We start from the raw sequence: 9,636 nt of genomic DNA, 5'->3' as shown, positions 1-9,636 counted from the left end.
TTTATACTTGTTCAGTGTTTTGATGAATGTGTGTTCGTGAGAGAGAGAGTGTATGTGTGTATTTGTTTGCATGTGTGTGATTTAGAATTGACCTGTGTCTGCATACAATATTAAAATGTGCCTTCTTCCTCATCAATCTCTGAAAAGACATTGAAGAAAAAGAAGGATATGGTCAAGCCACATGGTCCCCTGTTTCCTTCCATGTTACACTCTGCTCAAGTATAATTTTAAAATGGTGGTTGTCCAGATCATGCTGACTCTTATGTAAAATTGATGCCTACATTCTGAAAGTGCCTTTCGCATTGGTGCTCACCCCCTTCCCCATGTGTCAAATTTAGCAGTCGGGTCAACAGAATGGACTGGATGAAGATTCATCTACTACCAGTCCAAAGCAAATCTCCTTAACTTTGTGTGTGCCCCACCTTTCCACACACACAAGTGCATGGACACTCATACACACATAAAGGTCACACGTGTTCAAGTATTCACACATGCATACACTTAATATTCGTTCCAGTCTTCTTCGCTCATGAAATATTCTGTTTTCTTGAAATGGAAAATGACAACAGAGGAGAACGACACACATGTATGGTTAAAGAACTTGTAAGCTGTGACCAGTCGAAAGAGACGTCACTGGAACTACACATTCTGTATTTTTAGCACCATGAACAATTGTCGCATTTGTAACACATTGTTGTTGATTGATTGGGGACCACATTTTCTTTTGTCCATAACAAGTCCGATAAGCAAAGCTGGTGAAGTTACCTGTAAGAATAAAAGAATAACAGTCAAAGGCCAAATATTTAACGCACACATTTCAATCATCAAGGAAATCATAACTTTGATAAAAGCCACAGATGTAGCACCCATGTTTCAGTTGAGAGTAAAAACATACAAAACAGATTTAACAAATGTTTCACTGAATGATAAAATCAGATGTCACGCATTTAACAACACTCACTGAACAGTTCAACCATTTGCTACAGATTTAATACAAACGTTTAACTTAACAATAAACTCAGAAGCCATGCACACAAACATGCCACTAAATAATTAAACCATTACTCATAATTAAACCAAACATTCCACTAAATAGTACTGAGAATCATTAACTAAAGATTTAACCCAGCCTATTCAGTGTTGTCAAACAATCTCATCATACGATGTCCATTGTGAAATAAACTGCAGAGAAGAAAACATTAACTAAAATTTCATAATACTCCAAAAAAAACAAAATGGAAAAATTTCAATCAAATTTGAAACAATTACAAAGTAGTAAACAGAAGAGGGGAGGAAAAGAAGAGGTTGTAGAAAAAATGTTCAAAAGGAATGGAAACAAAACACTGTGAGGACACAGATGGTGTACACAAGTGGCACATAACAGGAGCATCCTTATTTGATTAAGCAGCGATCATATCTACACCATGAATAATATCCTAATATATGTCCTAAACATTTCCATGTTCCTATCCCTGAGATTCAGTGAATATTGAGGATGGCACAAAGACACACACCCGGACCACTAGAGACAAACAGTAAGATGCACAAAGCTAAACCTGACAACACGTACAAAGAGTTGTCTGTATAACGTGGTTTAAGTAACATACTTACCATGACCCATTAGTGCAGACTCAGGCAGGGGTCTGATTCCTGTCCTGTGCAAACTACTACCGGCCTATGCGGAGAAAACGAAAGTAGCTACGGCCAATAACTTCCCAAAGTAAGTTACTTTCCTTTTGTATCCCTGACTAGCGCCCTCTTTTTCCGGCAGTCATCTTGATTCCTGTTCCGAACGCAGTTACTTCCCTTGCACTTACACAGCCAGTCACTTCAGCCCCCTTTACTGACCATTAGCGATGTTCTTTCGCATTCTCGTAGGACCTTGCTGCCCACCTGAGGGCTTTATGCAGCAGCTCCTATCAGCTACTGACAACCTCTATTTTCCTTCCCCTGTTTCTCAGGCTATGTACCACTCAACTTTTGGGGCTCTTCACCTCCTAGCACTTGCAGACATATAATTTATTGCACTGCAAGGAACCAGTCCAAAAGATGTTTTTCTTGAATTTGTTTCACAAAATCTTTCAGTATTTTTTTAGTTTACAATTATCTAGCATTCCAATCTTTAAAAAAAAAAAAAAAAAGGGGGGGGGGGGGGGGTTAGGTTTATCTGTTTTTGTTTTGGGGTGGGTTTTTTTCTGAAACATAGTTACTGTCACGAAAAGTGGACAGATGGGGCAAGTCATTCAATAATTAATTTCAGTTTCAGTTTCTCAAGGATGTGTCACCGCGTTAGGGCAAATCCATATAAGATACACTACATCTGCTAGGCATATGCCTGAGCAGCAGCATAACCCAACATGCTAGTCAGGCCTCAGTTGAGTGTATGCACATAATTATATTTGTTGTGCCCATCAGAGTGGATTTCTTCTACAAAATTTTGCGAGAAGACAACTCTTTTGTTGCTATAGGTTCTTTTCATTGCGCCAAATGCGTACTGCACATGGGGCCTCAATTTTTTGTCTGATCCGAATGACATGACAATCAGTTTTTTCCAGTTGAACTGTAGTAGAGTGAAACTGAGAGACTATTGAAGAGAGAAATATAAAAGAAAAATAAGAAACTGAAGTAATGAAGAATAACATAAATAAATAAAAATAACTATTAAGAAATTATTACTATATTTTATAAATGTGCATAGTTTCATATTGTTAGAATGCACAATTCAAGTTTTTCTAAACAGATGACGTATTTGGAATAGAGTTACTTCCCTTGATTTTTTTTTTTTTTTCAGAAGACAGTTCACTGATGCTGTGTTTGGTCAGCCAGGTGACAGTATTGCAAGTTGCTCAGCTTGGAGTATACACTGTCACTGTGTAAAGCATTTGAGCACACTGCTCAGGTGGGTGTTTCTTCCTAGTTTGTTTTTTTTAAGTAGCTTTTTACATATGTACATGTTTAGTTATTTTTGGAAGTTTTATATTCAGATTTGTACAAGGCTGAACAGACGCTATATTGTTGAACATGTTATCATAACATTTCTTTCTTTCAGTTCTTAATGAACTGGTGTAGTGCATGGTGCTGAATGAATAATTACTGTGTGACCTTCTGTTAGGATTATTGTACATTAAATTTAGTTAGCAGTTTTGGTGTCCTTTCGCTTGTTGGGGATGGGAAACACCTCTTGGGGGGGGGGGGGGGGGGGGTTGTTTTCAGGAATTTGGTTGTTGGTTGATTTTCTTTATAAAACCCAATATAATCAGTGGTGGCCAGCCGCAAAGTCTTTCTTTTATTGTCTTTAATGATGCCTTTGTTTTCAGTAATGTTTGGCATCAGGATTTTTTAGCCCTGTAGTTTCTTTTGGCACTTAAAATTCACATTACTGGCTTCACTTGAAATTAAGTCCTGTTCTTATCTCTCCCCCACCTCATGGTACACATGGGAAATAGTTGTTTTCTGTTTATTGGTTGCAGAGGTTTGTTTTTGTTGTTGTTGTTGTCGTGTGACTTGCTGCATCACATGCTGTCCACTGTACAAATAAAGTGGAACCACTGTTCCCACATGTTTGGTGTTGGACTGAACAAACTAACTCACACCCAGGCAGACTGCATCCTCACATAGCACCCTGCCGTTACAAAACTTAAATTGGGAGAAACAGTGGGACCTGGATTGGAACTCAGACCCTCATGGACATTGTCATGAAAAGTGGACAGACAGTGCAGGTCATACGAATACTGACCTTGTAGCAGAAATGACCCAGCAGTAGTGCAGGATCTTCATCCTGGTGTCAATGGCTTAAATTAGCCAGCTGGGTAGACACTCAATATCTCATTGTAGACAGGTGGGACATCTGTAAAATGAATCAATGTGAAAGAGAGACCTTGTGGACACAAGAAGTCAGAAATTAATATAATATGCAGTTTCCTTTGTTGAAAATAATCTAAACACCACTCACTGCTTGAAAACAAGACATTTCACCAGCAGGCAAAATCACTGACAACACCTAAACAGTCTGACCATAATCATAATTATCATCACAGTTCAACATTAACAATGTTAAAGATCTTTTTGTTTTCAACAGCAGGTTTGTGTCTGTGTTCTGAAAATGGTGCATTCAGGTGCAACCGACGCCAATACCTACAATGTTGATCAGGGAAATAGCTATGAAATTCTGTGAAGTGGGTGAAACTGATTGCAGTGTGCAAATATTCCCATATGAGACAGCAGCACACTTGTCTCAAGGAGCCAGTCATGGTTCTCCCAGAAAACCCACATGGATCTGCACTTAAGGTCAGTGACAGTAATGGATGCATCCACCACCTCCACCACCCTTGAGACGGACTGCTGTACCACAGTGGTCCATGGTAGGTGCTGTTTTGTTGCTCAGTTGACAAGTGCACTTAAACATAATTTTCGGAAGAAAATTTCCTTTCATCTGCATAAACCCAAGTCAGCTGATAGTGGAAGACAATCTTGCAGGCATGATTGAAAATGTTATTTTCAGCTGCTGTCAGAAACATCATTGCACACAGAAATAGCTCAGTCTCTTGTTCTGCTTTGTTTTGTTTATTGTATGACTTGCCCTTAATAACCGAAATCAAATATAGAACATGCAGCCTAAACAAACTGAGGACTGCATAATATGAAAAAGAACAACAACGTACGTTTTCATAACAGAATGCAAGCAACCCAACAGGTAAAGGGAGGTAATAAAGAATGTTTCCTTTCATCACAAGCAAAATACAAGTTTCAGTCAGATAACTTAGTAAGTTTTTTCTTTGTCTTTTTTAATTGAAAAAAAAAGACACCCCCCCACCCCCCAAAACAACAACAACAACAACTAAGAGTGTGTACACATAATTGTATATCCAAATACATTGAAAAAGAAAATCTCTTCGAAATTAGAGAAAGCTCCACAGACAGTTACAAACTGAACCTGTAATCACTTAGTTCGTATGTAGGTATACATAACAGAGCTTGAAATCTATCTAGTTGATTCTTCTTAGTTTTGAAACAAAAATCAACACAGATAAGAAATGATGACACCCATATACTATCAAAATATTATGAACTTTTACCATCAGGGAAACGCTATATACCGATTTCCCAGACTGAAAACTCTTAGAACCTGCAACAGTTTTATACCCCAGTCAATTCAGTTCTTTAAATAATTTATCAATCTTAATGCACAACTATTGTTATAATAAGTCTGCGCGCGCATGTGTGTGTATGTGTACGCATGTGTACGTATGTGTGTCACGTACTTTGTATTTTGTATTAGATTTTAAATACTGCTAAATAGCTTGGTTTTAACCGTGTATACATGTCTATGTTTTGGTTTTGTATAATGATTATTTATGCATGTGTGTGACTGTGATTATTTTATGTGATGCTTGTATTAACTTAGCAGTTAAGCATATTTTCTGTTATACATGTATACATTTACACTGATATATTGAATGACTGATCAATGGATGTTTATGATTGTGTCTGTATGTATACATTTACACTGATATATTGAATGACTGATCAATGGATGTTTATGATTGTGTCTGTGTGTATACATTTACACTGATATATTGAATGACTGATCAATGGATGTTTATGATTGTCTGTGTGTATACATTTACACTGATATATTGAATGACTGATCAATGGATGTTTATGATTGTCTGTGTGTATACATTTACACTGATATATTGAATGACTGATCAATGGATGTTTATGATTGTGTCTGTATGTATACATTTACACTGATATATTGAATGACTGATCAATGGATGTTTATGATTGTCTGTGTGTATACATTTACACTGATATATTGAATGACTGATCAATGGATGTTTATGATTGTGTCTGTGTGTATACATTTACACTGATATATTGAATGACTGATCAATGGATGTTTATGATTGTGTCTGTGTGTATACATTTACACTGATATATTGAATGACTGATCAATGGATGTTTATGATTGTGTCTGTATGTATACATTTACACTGATATATTGAATGACTGATCAATGGATGTTTATGATTGTGTCTGTGTGTATACATTTACACTGATATATTGAATGACTGATCAATGGATGTTTGATTGTGTCTGTGTGTATACATTTACACTGATATATTGAATGACTGATCAATGGATGTTTATGATTGTCTGTATGTATACATTTACACTGATATATTGAATAATTGATCAATGGATGTTTATGATTGTCTGTGTGTATACATTTACACTGATATATTGAATGACTGATCAATGGATGTTTATGATTGTGTCTGAGTGTATACATTTACACTGATATATTGAATGACTGATCAATGGATGTTTATGATTGTCTGTGTGTATACATTTACACTGATATATTGAATGACTGATCAATGGATGTTTATGATTGTGTCTGTATGTATACATTTACACTGATATATTGAATGACTGATCAATGGATGTTTATGATTGTCTGTGTGTATACATTTACACTGATATATTGAATGACTGATCAATGGATGTTTATGATTGTCTGTGTGTATACATTTACACTGATGTATTGAATGACTGATCAATGGATGTTTATGATTGTCTGTGTGTATACATTTACATTGATATATTGAATGACTGATCAATGGATGTTTATGATTGTGGAGTCCCACATCAAGTTGGCATTTGAGCATTTTATTCCTTTTGTGTGTTCATACTGTATATTGTTTGTGTAGCGTACACCGTGCATTAATTTTTCTTCTTGAGATAACTTGAATAAAGTATTCTGTATCTGTACATTCTGGTCACTTGTATTCATGTTGGATTTTGTTTTTCAAGGTGGTCTTTAAAGTTGTCAGCTGGAAGTTTTGTTGCTTGTTTAGGGTTCTTCCACTTTACGAGAGATTGATACTTTTGTATCATGTGATTTATTTTTTCTTATATCATTATGTAACTTATACAGACTTTTTGTATCTTTATTCAGCTTTTGGAAATGTGGATTTTTCCCGCCGGTTTACTTGTTTTCGTCCATTATTGTGAAATAGTGTCGTCTTTGTCAGTTGGGTGAGTATTCATGTGTTGATTGCATCTTTCTCTACTGTGTTTAAATGTATGGTCAAACCAAGCCTTTAATTGTTAGTGTTCTGTACACATTTGGTGTTTGTTGGAGGTCTCCAAGCTGTTTATTCAATGTTCTGCTTGTTGGTGTGTTGTTTCTTTTTTGTTTTTGTTTTGTTTTGTTTTTTTGTTTTTTTCGAGGGGGCGTGGGGGGGGGGGGGGGGGTTTGTGTTGTCAAACCAAGCCTTTAATTGTTAGTTTTCTGTACACACTGGTGCTTGTTGGAGGTCTCCAAGCTGTTTTTCCAATGTTCTGCTTGTTGGTGTGTTGTTTCTTTTTTGTTTTTGTTTTGTTGTTGTTGTTGATTTTGTTGTTTGTTTTTTCGAGGGGGCGTGGGGGGGGTTGTGTTGTTGTTGCTGTTTTTGTTGATGTTGTTGTTTTTTTGTTGTCTTTTCTTCCCTTTGAGAGGGCACCAATTCAGGATTATGGATTAAATGAGAATTTGCAACCTAAAAACAAACAGCAAATTCAAAACCAAGCCTGTGTCATCAAAAAAAAGAACCCTCCCCGGAAAAAAAAAAATGGAGATGTTCTTTTCCTTGAGAAAAGCACTCCTCTCAGGAAAATTACACTGCGCCTGGGAAATAAACACTCCTCAGAAAAAAGGGGGGAAAACACTGCCTGATTGTTACACACATTGCTTGTGGGTGAGAGAGAGAGAGAGAGAGAGAGATCTCGTTTTCAGTGGTCGTTTTGAAAGGGGTTTCGCCAAGTCTTGTGGACCTCAGTGTCTGACTGATACTGGCTGTAGAGCCTTTGCCCGGCTGTCATTGCTAGACTGTTAATACTGACGACGTGTGACCTGTATCTACTGGTTGTGGATGTATTTTCGATCTTAAGTTAACTTCATGCACTGTTAACATGGGCATCTTAACTGCTATCGACGGTTTTCAATGCGTAGGTCTAATTTTGATGGACAGAATGTACAGATAAATAAACCATGCCCAGGCGCCATCATCTTGACATCCTTTCTATGGAGTCGGATCGAGGGTCCACAATTATAAGATGACCGACGGGTGCTATAGCTGTGTGGTTAAAGCGTTGGACTTTCAATCTGAGGGTCCCGGGTTCGAATCTCGGTAACGGCGCCTGGTAGGTACGTAAAGGGTGGAGATTTTTCCGATCTCCCAGGTCAGCATAATAATTATGCGCAGACCTTCTAGTGCCTGAACCCCCTTCGTGTGTAAAATCAAATACGCACCGTGGCGTTAAAGAACCTGTGACCCATGTCAGTTTTCGGTAGGTTATGGAAACAGTAACATACCCAGCATGCACACCCCCTCTCCTCCCCTGAAAACGGAGTATGGCGGCGTAAAAACACTGGAGAGTGTCTTGCCCAAGTTACATCCCCACTCTCTCGGCCAAGAGGGTATTACTATTAGGGCAGTCGGCGTTGGGATTGTTCCCAAAGGTCAACTTGCACTATGAGCCAGTGCAATTTTGTCTCCTAGTTTGAGAGTCATAGTCTGAGCTAAGCTAAGTCTAAGATTAAGCTGTAAATGACGATGTGGTGTTGTGGTGAGAACGCTTCTAAGTGGGGCGGTACACTGACGAACCGTTCGCAATTACACGCTGTTCGCAATTAGGCATGCCCACCCTAATTAGGACTATCGGACAGGGCGAGGAGGTATCGGAGAACGGCAGAGTTACTGTATGTTTGTTAATTTCTCTGTGTGTGTGTGTGTGCGCGCGCGCGCGAAAGCGTGTGTATATGTTACGTGCGTGCGTGTGTGTGTGTATGCGTATGAGTATGTTTGTCTGCGTGTGTGCGTCTGTGCGTGTGAAAGCACTGTGTGTTTGAAAATGTATGTGTGTGCGCGAGAGACAGGCTTAGAGAGAGAGGGGGGGGTGGGGTGGGGAAGAGAGAAACAGAAAATGAGAGAGGAGGGAGGGCGGGGGGGCGGAATGAGAATCTGAGATAGACAGAGAGACAGTCTCAGTGAGAGAGGCAGACACACGGATAGACAGGCAAAGAGACAGACAGAGCGTGTACGTGTGCGTATATGTGTTTGTGTATATACATGTATAGAGATACATGTGGATGCAGCGTGTCACTGAGGCCAGTGTCTGCAGTGTGTGGGTGCGCGCGCGCGCGCCAGTTTGTGTGTATATGTGTCACTTTGTATGTGTGTCATCGTGTCAAGTGCAGCATGCCCTTAGCGCATGGAAAAGAACCAGTGGCAACAACAACAAAAAAGGGTTGTCCATGCCAAAATTCTTTATTAAAGGAGAACAGTCCAAATTTCTGGGAGAAATTTGTTGGAAATCCATTATAGATCTTGAGAGGTGATCTGCTGCTGGTCTTTCGGACGAAATGATCAATGGCAGGATGCCCATAATTAATGCTCGTAAAATAACAAAACTGTCACTTGTCCCTGGCTAAATTCTGTCCATAACTCCGCTAAAACACTTGCAGACAAAAAGAAAAAGAAAAAAAACGACTCTGAACACTGGTGACGAATTGCTCTCACATGGGGTAGAAACCCGAAATTCACACACAGAAATCTGTTCTGACAAAAATATAAGACAATGAAATAC

Source organism: Babylonia areolata, chromosome 29 (genome assembly GCF_041734735.1).
Source record: "Babylonia areolata isolate BAREFJ2019XMU chromosome 29, ASM4173473v1, whole genome shotgun sequence".
NCBI classification, from domain to species: domain Eukaryota; kingdom Metazoa; phylum Mollusca; class Gastropoda; order Neogastropoda; family Buccinidae; genus Babylonia; species Babylonia areolata.
The sequence above is the reverse complement of the archived record's forward strand: the minus strand, read 5'-3'. Positions refer to the sequence as shown.